Genomic DNA, 14,679 nt, shown 5'->3' with positions numbered 1-14,679 from the left:
CCTAAGGTACTCTAGACCTCGCGGATATAGGCAAAGTAAGTTGCTGTGAGTTAAAGGAAAACTTTAACACCCTCTTGGGTGTGGGACGTTGCTAGGAGCGTCTGCAGGAGCAAGCGAGAAGAGCAGAGTGTAAGCGAAGAGATGACAAACCGAGAGCTCCGCTGTGTTTTAATTGTTGCTCTCCTTGGAGGCTTTGTTCCTCGGAGATTCTGTTTTTTAAACCTTAATAAGGTCTTAAAGTCTATTTGCGTGTGTTTTAATCAAATACCTTTCCACAATCAACTCTAAAATGTCATAAACTGTTATACAGTTCTTAATTTCTAAGCATTTGATAAAAGGAAAGGAAACTATTTTTAATCGTCTGTAACAATTAGAATTGTTAAAGGTTCAGTGTGTAAGTTTTAGTGGCATCTAGTGGTGATAGTTGCCAATTGCACCCCACCTCCCCTATCCAAGCGAGTTGTATAGCTACGGTGCCTAAGACAGGACAAAATATGTCCTCTGTGGGATAGCAGAGAGTTGCCAGTAAAGAAATGAGGTTTACGAAATTATATTTACTTAATTATTCAGTAAAAACATGTATTTTTATGAATATAATTGTTATTTGTTCATTAATAAACAACAGCCACATCAAGAAATGAAGTGCTACATGCGGGGGCGGAGCTAGACTGTCAGCACAGTGGGGGCGGAGCTTCATCGTGGGTCCACCTGCTACAAACACATATTAACCAAGTTTACATGACCCCAGACGCACTCCGAAAGTCCACAGAGTCTGTCCGCTTCGTTGCTGCCAGAGCAGCCTTTCTACTAAATGTTTGTGCTCACACCAGCAGCACTGCAGTGCATCCATAGACTGAGTGTGTCCAGGAAGCGTCCCAGCGTCAAGCAACACTGCGCAGATGAACCTGCTATGAGGCCTACATCCGTCCCTCAGAATTCCCATGATGCATTAGGGTGAAGGGAGTTTTGTTAAAATGTGCTAATAAGTTTGCCATTTGTTTGAAATACAGATGTTGCTTTATGATTTATGTTTATTAAATTGTATCTCCTTAGAATCTAGTGTGTTTGTTGGTTGTTGGTTAGTTGTCGTTCTTGTGGTGGTTTACCATTGAAACCATGAGTGAAGGGACTGTTTCATTTGATAAGAGCTGCTGAATTCTCCCAGTACATCATATTGTCATATAATGTTGTTGTTTGTTTGTATGCACTATAATCAGCTGAGCTAAACTTCACACTCCACATAGTGGGCTCTCTAGCAGTGGGGGTTTCCCTGGGTTGGCCGTCCCTGTGCACCCACGCAACCTCCGGCCATGGCTACATTGTGTCTCATATTCCTGTAATACAGTATTTTACGACTTGGGAAACACAACCGAAAAATCTGGTAATAGGGACACATAACATGACCATGTGCCTATCAAGTGACCAACAATTAATCTGAATTTGCATTTAAAAAAACGTTTTCTTTTTGATAGTGCTTCGCCACTGTGCACACAAATGCGTAATTTGTACATTCCAAACTACTTTGTGTTTCTGTTGTATTTAAAAAAAAAAAAAAAAACATTTGATAAGATTTGCAGATTGCTTATCTAATTAATTAAGCAAAGCCAGAGGAGCCTGGACCCTCACCTGACAATGCCTTTGTAAACTTCATGTATTATGTGGTTTATAATGGACTATGGTGCAGAAACAGTGAGGCTTACATTTTCCTGTTATCTGTCAGTGGCCATACTTGATGCACATTATAAACAATAAAACATAGATAGTAATGTAAATTAAGCACAAAGAGAGTTTAAGAGCAACGGCAACTCTTTTGTTCTCTGTGGGGACCACTGGTTTTATGAAAGGACCTTGAAATAATTCTGACTATTTAACTTTATAGTTAATTCAATCCTTGGCTCAGGAGCTGGGAAGTATATGAAAAGGCATTGGAACAAAGATTTTGTATAAAACATAAGACACAGGCAGGAATGTGAATGAGCATCAGGAGAAAAATAACAGCACTTCAAATTAACTTTCTTTATGGTTCCTTCTTTTCAACATAGTTTCTAAACAATACGACATGGTAATAACTACTCAAAATTGAAAAGAGTAACTGTTAAAGAGTATCTAACTGAACAGAGCAACAAAACAAGTTTAAGGCAAAGACATTCTTTGTTCATAAAAAGGAATTTGAGGCTGTCCTTTCTCTGGCGCAGTTTGGCGTGAAAAGGAGGGGGCAGCCTTTGTATGTGGTGTGTGTGTGTGTTGCAATCAGTTAAGAGTCCTTAGTTTTATGGCTCTTTTTGTGGGGTAGAGAATCAGGACTGAAAGAAAGGGGGTTTCTTTACTTTGATGTTTCTGAGGTAACAGGAGGGTGCGACTGGTTACCATGGTTACTTTACCTTTTGGTCTTTCTGTGGAGTGTCCGTAGTGACACCTTTACAGCCAGAGTGGTTGGATGGTCCCAGAATAAAAAGTTTTTTGTCTAGCATGCCTTTTTGAGTCTGTGCAGGGGTACTTCTACACAACCAAAGCTGTGTCTTTCCTGTGCAGGTCACAAAGGCCAAATCTTGGGATGAGGCCCCCCTAGGTAAAATAACTAATCTCACCTTCTCTTAGGGAGAGACAAAGGGAGAGATTCTGGATTTTTTCCTTTTGGCATTAAAATAATGAAATGAACACTGGTTGGTTCACTACAAATATAACCCAGCCGTGATTCATGTTAATTAAAGACTACTGTGTCTGTGTTCCAAATACAAGGATATTAACTTGGGCCTACCAAACACAAATTTCATCTGCAACAATAGGCTAAATTTATTGCTCGAAATAACGTTTTGTCAGGCCTGATAAACTGCAACACTTCTCATTCCGTTGCAAGAAACATTAACGTTTCACAAAGACATAGCTTTGCTAACACGGACATAAAGTGATGCTTATTTGCACATTATGACTAGATAAAAGCAGCTGTAGATGTATAGATACTGGGCATTACAGCTTAACATGCAGTGCGCGCTCCCACGGAGGGCAATCAGTTTTTGGCGGATGATCACTTTTCGGCACAACACCTGTAACTTAACTTAAACTTAACTTAAATAAAGACAAAAATCTTGTCTTTTCATTAAATTTTTGTTTGACACAGAAATTGAATGCTGCTCTCTTGGGTCAGGGACCAGCTTTCAATCCATCCGACTACCTTATTGTCAGATTTTCATTGCTATTTATATCCTAAACCTGGTATTTTCCCCTGTGACTGTAGGCGTAAAATGGCAAGCCACTTCTGAACAATAAAAGTCAATACAGACTAAACACCGTGGCTGGTTTATAATGAATGCCATTGTTTAATAAGTAGGAAAGTGTGCTACTGTATATTTAAATTCTGTTTATCATGTCAGCAACCCCTGACAAACATGGCAATACTGATAGTACTTTTGATACTAAAGTATTTTTATAAGCAGCTACTTCTGTACTTTGACAGAATTAGAAATTTCAATGGAAGACTTATACTTTTAGTGGATTAATATTTAGCAAGGGTATCTGTACAGCAGTGGTTCTTAACCTGGGGATAACTAGACGGACTATAGTTGTGAATGGAATCACTTTGGGTGGACACTGTAAATATTTTGCACTGTTTAATCCAGTAGGTGGCGGTAATGCCAACTGCCATATAACGACAAAGAAGAATCAGGCCCGATCAGACAGAAAGCGCTTTGCAGGTTTGAAAAAGGCGCACAGCAATGCCTTTTTTGGTTGAGAAAATGGGCTTTGTTGTTGTGGTGGCAGCCCGGCTGACGGTGAGTGTCCTGTTTTTTTCTGCTTTTTATCAGTTTTTCTGCTTTTTCCCTTGGTTACTGGTTCTCTGCCCGCCTCTTTGTGTTTTCTCCCCCGTGTGCTCTCTCTCCCTCTGCTCCTGAGCCCAGCCAACTACCTGCACCTGCAGCCCATCATCCACCTCGTCAGCCTGCCACACCTGCCAGTAATCAACCTCATCCCAGCCTGTATTTCAACCCCGGTTCTCCACACCATCCTTGCTTGATCGTCGCTGCTCCATACCTGGTGCCACTTCAGTGTTCAAGCTTCCAGCTTCCAGCTTCCAGCTTCCAGCTTCCATGTTCCTTGTTTTTTCACACTTACCCTGTGCCTTGTCTTTGTCTTCCCTAACCTTGTCTCTCTGTCTGTTTCCCTCCCAGGTACACTCACCCTCGTCCTCCGTTCGGCTGGGCTCATCCACTGGCCCACTCCTCTATGGACTTCCCTCACGGCGTCCTCCCTGTTCCCCCGCCTCGCCTCGCTTCCTCGGCCCCTGTGTTCCCCGGCTCCCTGACCCCCTGTCTCCTTGGTTCCCCGTGCCAGTACTTCCCCGACGTCCTCCTCTCCCTCCACTCCAGTCCCTCTCACCCTTTTTTCCCCCAATAAACCTCCTTCCCTCTGAGTGCAGCATTTGGGTCCTCTCTGTCCACACACACCACACCCCGTAACATTTGTCTTAATAATGGTCAGTTTAAGGGTTATTTTAAGATGAGTCGGGGACAGACTGTTGCAGTCTTCGGACAATCCAAGCAACTGTAAACTTCTGTAAGCACAACTGAGGGCCTGTCTTTCCATCCATTAGATTGAACAATGGGAAAAAACGCGAATGACGGGCATGAGTTGAATTTTTTTCAACTCTGTGCACTTAGAGCACTCATTCAAAAACACAGCGTGCAGAACGCTCACTCCCAATATAATACAATTTAAAAAAGACGCCTCTCAATACAAAAACCGCATTCTGTTTATTAAGCTTTGTTCATTTCTACCATTGATTGTCAGTGATTTTGCAAACAGGGAAAATCTATATCTTTATTTAACAGGGGCCAGGAGCCAGACATAGCTACAGTATATAGGTCATTTACATTTGTGGTCCCTGGGCAGGAAGATATAAAAAAAATACAAACCATATAATACAACAATTAAAAGCAGTACAATTAGCTAAATTTACAACAGTACATCACAAACCCTAGCATTGTCCCTGCAGAATGACACACATTGTTTAAGTGGTGGGGGCCCAAGATAATGAATTCATTTATACATCAGGCACATCTGTTAAACAAATAAACTATCATGGGTCAATAAATTATATTTTTGAATGATGGTACAATGATTGTAGCTCCTTGGTTTTTTATCAAGAGTTTTCATAGACTGTTAGTAAAGAGTGTATAGTGGTTTTAGCGAAGTCACACCTGCCTAGGACCAGTTTCTGGCACAGGAAGATAAGTGTACAGAAATCTTTGAGCATAACGAGCTTACCAGCGGCTAGAGACAGTTGATGTCTAATATCTTAAAATCATTAGATTATCTCTGACTTGATAGAATTACGGAATTCATTACCAGCAAAATGATAAGAAAAGACAAGATGGGATGTGATGATAATTAAAAGTGACGACAGTATAAGGAACAGGCTAAAGATGTTAAAAAAGAAAAAGAAAAACAACAGATAAAGAACAATTTAAACTAGTACTGTTGATCACAACAGATGGAGAAATTTTGGCACCAAATGTCTGTGGCCTATCATTGGACCTCTTTTATTTGACATTAAAGGTGGAATTGTATAAATCCATCTATAGAGTTGGCTGTTATTTTAATGGTGGACTATCAAGTCTAATATCAAAGCCACATTTTGGCCCACAGTGCGTCTAGGAAGACATCTAAAGAAGCGAAAACTTGTCTTCTCTTCTTTAGATGTCTTCCATTACTTTGGAACGGCTGTATAAACATCACACAACAGCAATAATTTACTGGAAATTATTATTTTCTAATCCAACTTCTCAGCTAAAGAGCTCAGCAATAATATTATGTAACTAGATACAATATAAATAGGCATCGTTACATCAGTTAGATGCCTCATTACTTTGACAAAACACATCTGGGCACAATGGACCCCTTTGAGATATAATTAAATGAGGTGTTATTAACTGTCTCACATTGTAATTAATCCCTGGACAATTAATAAACCTTCAGTTGATGAGAGACTGTTTTTAATAACTCCCAATGGAGGCTCTAACATGTGATGTTGAATGTGACATTACAAGTTGTAAACATTTGATTCCTTAACTTTAATCAAGTGTGTTATCATGTGAAGCATTTGAAAAGATTTATTTCAGTTGACGTAAAGTACCACACATTGTCAAAGCTTTATGTGTTTTTCTCTCCATTCATCTGCAATGTTTTGTAAAAAAATCCAAAGTTTTAAAACATTTGTCAAATGGCTCAATATATTAACATATGACGTACTGTTCAGCCTTTTCATATTTGTTATATATCCTATAGAAAAATTCTAATTGAATTACGTGGTCGCACAAGGCCTTTGGGAACAAGGACATTGTTCATGCATACAAAAGGGCTGTTAGGACATTAGGACATTAGGAAAGACTAATCATCTCACCCAAGAGAAATGAACATGCTGAACCCTTGAGTTGCTTTGATAATTCCTTTTGACCGGCTAATTACTTTCTTTGGCCTTTTTCCTGTACACTTTGGTAAAAAAAAACAAAAAAAAACAAAGTGATTTATTAATAAGTGATTTCATTGAAAAACTACATATAGGCCCCTTTAAAGAATTACATCAACTGTGATGCATACAGATAAGAATTAAGACTGACAAACCTGACTGTTTTGCAGACATGTATTTGCATAGCATTTCATTGAATTTGATATAAAATGATATAATTGATATACGTACTTGAGAGGTTTGACTGGTTAGAGGTATTAGGTCTTAAGTTTATCATGTTATTGTCCCTGCCTTTACAGAACAGAAATTTGTGCTCAGTTAATTTAAGTATCTATACAAGAGAAATAGACTGAAATTAATTATTTCTAAAAAACTAAGTAGTGTATTTACATGCAAAGCTAAATTCATTGATGTTTTTCATTTATTCTGATTAACTATTGTAAGCATCACTTAATGTATTTTTGGAATAAAGAATGAAGTGCACAATAAGTAACAGTATGGTGCCCATTATGCTCTCTGAAATGTTTGTTATGTAATGATTTTGTATTCGTATTTGCCATGTTTCAATGTATATTTCTTCCCACCCATTACTATCATTAAGGCTTTGAACATTTTTCCTCTTTTAGGTTTCTCATCAAATTAAACAGAATGGAAAGCAACATGACCAAATGATCCAAGGCCTTGAAATATCTCCACAGTTCCTACTACCTTATTATTATTTTTAACTGCTGTTTGTTTACTTTCCCCTGCTTTTTTCCAACGTTGGAGTTACTGTACTTATCATCACTGAAAAGAGTTTGCACCAGCCGATGTACATTCTTTTTTGTAACCTGTCTGTCAAGGTTCTAATAGATAACGTCAATGATCTAAAAGTCCTACTGCTTCAGCTGATGGCTCACATCCTTTCAAAAGAATGGTTTCAACACACAGTTTGTGGTTCAAGCCTTTTACAGCCACACTTTCTGATCAGCTTCCCGCTGTAGATCTGTTACACATAATGCTTATTGTGACAATGCAGCACTGTTCAAGCTTTCTTGTGAGGATGTGTAGCAATATCTATGGACTAATTTTCGCTGTCCTGCTGTTTAGTTGCTCCATTGGAGGCAAAGTTGTCACCTATTTCAGAATAGCTCTCATCTGCTGGATCAAGAAATCAAAAAGTTCAGAGCGCTGCAAACATGTGCAAGCCACTTTGTTCTGTATCTTATTATGCTCTGGTAAATTGCTTTGCTTCACAGTCTACCCAGATTTAAGGAAGATTGCACATATTTTATTTTATATGGTCCCTGATAATTCAAATCTAGTCATTATATTTTTGTATTGTAAACAAGGTAATTTAGGGATAAAATTATCTGGGGAAAAAAGTAACTCCATCCTAATACCTTTCGTCCTCTGTTTCTTACTTGTCTTTTCACTTGTTACACCTGTTCTGAAGCATTTCTGTATCTGGAACTCAAAGATCTTTAATAAACGGATGTTTCAATTAAAACAATATATTTTTTTTTTACTTGAGTTGCAGTTCCTTCTGCATACTATTTATACTTAATTATACTTAAATATTTGTTTGAAAACACAAGATCTTTGTATTCTGTTACCAAATATTATGGATAAACTGGTCCATGGATAAACTTCTTCTAATTTGCAAGTCACATTTTTAAATCAACAAAGCAGATTATCATTATAAAGTGTGAAGGCTGCAGAATGAGTGTCTACTCTAGTTTCCATAGCCCCAGTGTGCTATACCTCAATAAGCTCTCTACTAACATCTTGTGTCAAGAACATTGTTTTGTGTTTGGTTACTAATTGTGTTAGTTCATGAAAAGCACTAAAATCACAATTTCCACTGACCATGCCTAAACTTTTCCTATAATTAGGAATCTCAATGAGCATACAATTAGGTAAATATTCATGTATTTGTATTGTATTATATTGTTTGTTGTAGGGATTTAAAACTTGAACTCTGTTGTGCATATAATATTGTGCATACAAGTATATATTGTAAACATACCAAACACATACATTATATCCAAAATGAACAGCTGTTTTTGTTTTTTTACCTGTTAATATGGTTGGCAGATATATATTAACATTATAAATTTAAGTTAATTTTACTCTTTTCATTAAATGACAAATGCCTAGAGTGACATTCAAAGTGAGAATTTGTTACCTGTTACCCTACCAAAACGTATAAAAGTAAAAACTGACTTGAAGTATGTCCTTTTGAATACTACAATTCCAATATTAGCTGAACATAATACTTAATAAGCACAAACGTACTCAGTATACTGAAAATACACTGATTGCTGTAGTGAGGATGCAATTTGTCCTTGTAGGCCTCAGGGTATTGGATAATCTCTTGATGAAAGGTCAACCAGGTTTTGTGGTCTGATGAAGTTGCATCTCAGTTTAATTCTGGCTGAAAAACAATTTGCCCCTCCTCTGAACTTCACAGGAAACATATCCATCCATCCATCGTCAACTGCTTATCCTGCATACAGGGTCGCGGGGGCTGGAGCCAATCCCAGCTGACCAGGACCATCCATCTATCCATCTTTATTCCCTTATCTGGGGTCGGGTTGCGGGGGCAGCAGCTCCAGCAGGAGACCCCAAACTTCTCTTTCCCGAACCACATTAACCAGCTCTCACTGGGGGATCCGTGATAAGTGAGGGTAGGAACGAAAATTGACCGGTAGATCGAGAGCTTTGCCTTACGGCTCAGCTCTCTTTTTGTCACAACGGTGACCTCACTCGTGAACAAGACCTCGAGGTACTTGAACTCCTTCACACGGTACACCACCAGTTTCCTGCTGAGAACCATGGCTCAGATTTAGAGGTGCTAATCCTCATCCCAACCGCTTCACACTCTGCTGCGAACCGATCCAGTGAGAGCTGAAGGTCACGGGCCGATGATGCCATCAGGACCACATCATCTGCAAAAAGCAGTGACGAGATCCCAAGCCCACCGAACCGCAACCCCTCCTCACCACGACCACTGTGGAGTTGTTTGACTACCAAATTGACTTCCACCAGCCTCCAGCTCTGCCTCTACTAGAGAGGGCATGTCAGTCGGATTTAGGAGTTCCTTCCACCACCCAATTACCTCCCTAGTTGAGGTCAACAGGGTCCCACCCTTACTGTACACAGCTTGGACGGTTCCCCTCTTCCCCCTCCTGAGGTGGCGGGCAGTTCTCCAGAAGCACTTTGGTGCAGACCTTCTCCATGTCTTCTCCAAACTTCTCCCACACTTGGATTGGACAGGACTCTTTTTTTAAGTGAAGCAACGGCATTAGAGAAGAGAGAGAGCAGTAGGGAATGTTGGCCAGCTCATTGGGCGCTGAGCAGGGGGCACCGAGCAGGAGGACCGTAGCTACGAGAGACCTAAGGGGAAGTAATTGTTTGGACGGAACCGGCACAGCAGCCGAGACGACGCAGCAACGGGCGACCGGGAGAGCAGTCGCTATAGAGGCCTGTAAGGAGACGCCGTGAAGATTTGGGCAGACCCCAGAGCAACACCAGCAGACGACCGCAGCAGCCAGCGTCCGCCAACATGCTTTTACTCAGGCCTGGGCGAACAGTACGACTGTCGCCCGGGGAAACCGTGAGTAACACTTTTACGTATTTTCAACTAGGCGGCACAGGGGACCAGGCAGAGGAGGGCTGCAGAGTCGGGGTCGGAGACATAGGGTGCGGATTGACTGACGTGAGCACACTACTCGCCAGTGCTTCCTCTGTTATAGGGAACCAACGCGAGCCGTGGACTGAAGAACAGGTGGAGCGACCCGAGGAGAAGCTGGGCTGTGGGACGGAGGAATCCTCAGAGGGACTGTTTGCCGTGCTGAGAGCTGCCAACTCACGGAATATTCCCCTTTCATTTAGCTTTTGTTTTTTATCTGGGCATTACATGGGTTTTAGCAAGGCTGTTTTAAACTATAAACATTTTTAATTGTAATAAATTGTTAACCTTTATTGTAGGTCCTGTGGTTTGTTCTGCTCTGCTCCAACCCCGATTGTTTTAAGAACCTGTGTGTCTGTGAGTCCTAGGGCTCATTTCCTAAGTGGCGTTGTCGGCAAGCCCTCACAACGTATTCTCTTAATTAGTAATACCCTTTTTAAATTATCTTGTCACGTATCTACAGGCGCCACACCCGCCTCCGGAGTCCTCAGAGACAACAAATCCCGGCAGGCCTCCTTCTTCAGTCGGACGGCTTCCCTGACTACCGGTGTCCACCACGGTGTTCGAGGGTTACCAGCCCTTGAGGCACCTAAGACCTTGAAAAATCAATCATCGATCAATCATTGATCTTCGCCCTAGGGTGCTCTGGTCATCCTTATGTTCGAACATGGTGTTCGTTATAGACAATCCATGACTAGCACAGAAGTCTAACAATAAACACCCACTCAGGTTTAGATCAGGGGGCCCGTTCCTCCCGATCACACCTTTCCAGGTATCTCCATCATTGCCCACATGCACTTTGAAGTCTCCCAGAAGAACTACGGAGTCCCCTACTGGAGCCCCATACAGAACTCTATTCAGGGTCTCCAAGAAGGCCGAATACTCTGAACTGCTGTTTGGTGCATATGCACAAACAACAGTCAGAGTCGCCCCGCCCCCCTACCCGAAGGCGTAGGGAGGCAACCCTCTCGTTCAACCCTCTCGTTCACCGGAGTGAACTCGTGAACGTAGCGGCGCTATATTAGGACACATATCTTAATTATATTATTTTCAAAATCAAAAATGATTCAAAACACAGTTCTGCAGGTTAAGTATTCTATTTTCTTTTGGGTTTAGATTAAAGAGTCATGGCACACTTTGCAACGTAAAGCCCAGGGATAAAACACATCAAGAGCCAAGCAAATGGCGGTGATCCAGGGGATTTAACAGATAATCCATGTGAGTTACACTGAGATGCTGTTGTCTCTTATTCTGATTTTATGTACAGAACCTTGCCTGGCTGTATCTCTGAACATATTGACTTTTACGTAAAGTTGTGTGATTCTCTCACTGAATGTCCCTTCTCCAGACTGTTACATATACAAATTGAAAATATTATCTTCTCGTGTTCAAACTAGTGTGTTTATTTGTATATTTTTTTCCAAAATTAAATGAGTAAAATAAAGCCACATTTTCAGTTGTTTCTGAAATACAGTATTTGGAATCCTCTCAGTGTTCTTCAGGGTCAGAAAATTAATCATCTGTCTTCTGTGGTGTTTGTTTCATCGGCGTCCATTTTGTACTGTACTTTTGTACCAGTACAATAATTGATTGGTTTTAGGACTGTGCACATTTTACTCTGCTTCTGAGACACAATGTCTATAAAGTTTGTGAAGCAGCAATAGATATTTGTCACTTCATTATATTGGTTTTTTGAACCCCTTGACTCAGTATTTCACATACAAAGAAATACATGTTGCTGTACATAAACTAATCAATATATTTAAAATCAAGTACAAAATCATGGAAATACCATCAGTAGAAAAATTTATTGATCTCACACTGCATTGGGATGAAAGTTGAGGAATGCAAGTTGTCAACAACAAAACCCATAGACAAGAAGTTTATCAGAGATCAAATTGGGTGAGTGATGATATTGCCTTCAGAATGGACTTTTTTCAAGAGGTTTAGAAAAAATGTTATCTGAAATTAAACAAATTATTGGAGAAATGTAGTACTTACGTAAATTAACCCTATACTAACCTGTAGTAATCTTTGTGTTTTGTACGCCAATTAACACTGTCATGATGCACTTCTAAGTTCTGCAGTTAGATGGCTTTGCCCATGATGAGAAGGCTCATTAAAAACACCATTATGAAAAATATCCACATAAAGAAGCGGTCTAACACTTTGGCTACTTTCTTCCACTCCCCAGTCCTTTTCTGCATGGCCCTCTGATCTCTGTAACAGTTGGCTATGTATTCAATGTTACGCAGCAGCTGCCTCTCATTGCTTTGGGTGCTGCAGGACATCTCTCTGTCTTTTCTCTCTCCATCACTCACCCTCCCTTCCTGCATCTCCTCGGACCCCCGAATCTCCACAGTCCATGCTCATGAACATGCCGTTTTTCCAAGTGCTGTAGTGGTTGGTAGGGTTCTTCCCTAATGAGCCTATCGGACTCTTCATCTGATCCATGTCTTCGCTCTCCTCTGCGATCATGGAGCCCACAGTCTCTTGCCCTCTCTCCATTTTTAAGATGCCATCCTCCATGCCTGGTCCTGCCTGACCATTCATGGTGCAGTTGGTGTTATTTACAGTTGGAGGCTCCTGTCTCTCTGGTGGTGGTGACATACAGTTCTCTCCGACTTCATAAACAAAACACATTCTGGCCATGTGCTGCAGAATGACTTTCTTGGCCCATTTAGGAACAGGCTTGGCATCTGGGCCACAGTGGTGTATGTTCATGATGAAGATGGTCAGGGCAGTGGAGGCAGTGATCATAGTCATCGTGCAATGTAATACTTTCCTGTGGAAGACAATAAGACATAGAGTTGTAACACACAGTCATTACACACGTTGGGATTTGACCCCATTTTATTGCCCTACCAATAAGTGGCACATTCTCAGAGGGTGGCATAATCTCTGCAACCAACAGTTGAAAGACAGTGAGCGCCAACATCACGGTGACACCCAAAGACACCTTTTCTCCAGAGTCAGCAGGCAAGTAGAAACCCAGTGGAGCCAGGAAAGAGATCATCACACATGGTATGAGCAAGTTAAAGACATAAAAGGAAGCTCTTCTCTTCAGTTTCAGTGTAGGTTACATCTGGGTAAGGGTCAGCGCAGCAGCCATACAGAATGATGTTCTTCTTAGCTGGCATACCCAGCACCTCCCACTCCACATTTTCCACCAGGTCAGCCAGGTCAGCACTCTCCAAGGCATTCAGGATGTCCAGCTGGATGCCATTGTAGGTCCAGGAGCCATACGTGAACCTGCACTGCTGAGCATCGAAAGGGAAAAAAGATACATCCACTTTGCAGGAGCTCTTGGTGATAGCTGGAGAATCCCACATTATCTGGCCATCATGCCGGATCACCACATTGGTGTCCATGGAGCCAGTGAAATGGTCATCAGCACTGAAAGGCAAAGAAAACTTGTCTACAGAGAGAAATTAGAGCAGTGGTGTTCACATGTATACCAAGAGCGAATAGATGAAGAGCAAATTTTGGATACCTTTAATAAATCATTAAAGAGCAGTTGTAATTTTGTTGGGTAGGTGGAGAATGATTTGAAAAAGAAGCTTGATCGGGATACAAAGGCACAAGAATACCAACTGAGGGAAAAGACAACACATTAGGAGAGTTGTACTCATTCCTCAGATTTTTGTCTGCATTTTATATCTGTGTGTTTGTGTTTGCATGTGTCAGCACCTTGTTTGTGGTCGTAGTATGAGCTGTTATCATTACCTATGTAATGTCAGCAGAGGCATCTCTTGGGAATCTTGTTACCTCTGATTTTAATTGTAAAATTTCAATATTTGTTATTATGTTTTTCTTGTCAGATTTATTATAAAAAGTTATATTACTGGTGTATAAAAAGCAGACAGAGGCCTGGACAATCCTATAAATAATGACTTCAAGGAATGTTCAGCTTGTGCCTTTTATACTGACCAACGGGAGACAAAAAGGGATAATAATTAAATGATTAACCCAATACCAGTCCGACCTACTTGTTATATAGGACTATATCAGGTCTCCATACATAACTACTAGGTATGCGGATGGTATCAAGTCCATCGTAATCATCTTATTCCATTTGAGGTATGCATCAACCCACACTTGCCGTATCCATAAAATGCTGTCAAAATTTGGTTTCGCTCATCCTGTAAAACATTAAAAATTATAGAAATTTACTGGCAACAACAGGGGATATATTACAATAAAATAATTTAAATATGAAAATATAAAGATGCATTACTGATGTAATACTATTGTGTGGGTATCTGCACAGAATATTTTTAACCATACAATCTCGTGGTGACTTGTGTGCACTGTGGTGTTTTACCATGTCGATAATTTGTGACAGTGTAACTTGCAGGGTCACATTCAGTATGGTGTTTGTGTCCTCCACAGGCCTCAGCGCACTAGTATAGTTGGTGAATAAATCATTCAGGAGCTTCTGAGCATACTTCCCATGAGCACACCAACAGGCTAAGACAATGAGAGAAACAATTCACAGGCATATCACCACCTGTTGTGTTTCTGTTAATTATGATATAACATT

The 14,679-nt window shown here is 40.6% G+C and overlaps 2 pseudogenes; one reads left to right on the top strand and one right to left on the bottom strand.

Annotated features, from left to right (window-relative positions):
* The first annotated feature begins 7,131 nt into the window (after positions 1–7,131).
* On the top strand, positions 7,132–10,504 carry LOC119884893 (annotated as a pseudogene).
* A 1,421-nt stretch (positions 10,505–11,925) lies between these two features.
* LOC119884892 lies at positions 11,926–14,463 on the bottom strand (annotated as a pseudogene).
* Between the last annotated feature and the right edge of the window lie 216 nt (positions 14,464–14,679).

Source organism: Micropterus salmoides, unplaced genomic scaffold (assembly GCF_014851395.1).
Source record: "Micropterus salmoides isolate LMB-PRFRI ecotype aquatic unplaced genomic scaffold, ASM1485139v1 Ms_hic_scaffold_376, whole genome shotgun sequence".
Taxonomy (NCBI): Eukaryota; Metazoa; Chordata; class Actinopteri; order Centrarchiformes; family Centrarchidae; genus Micropterus; species Micropterus salmoides.
Note: the sequence above shows the minus strand (reverse complement) of the source record. Positions and strands in the feature narration are given on the sequence as shown.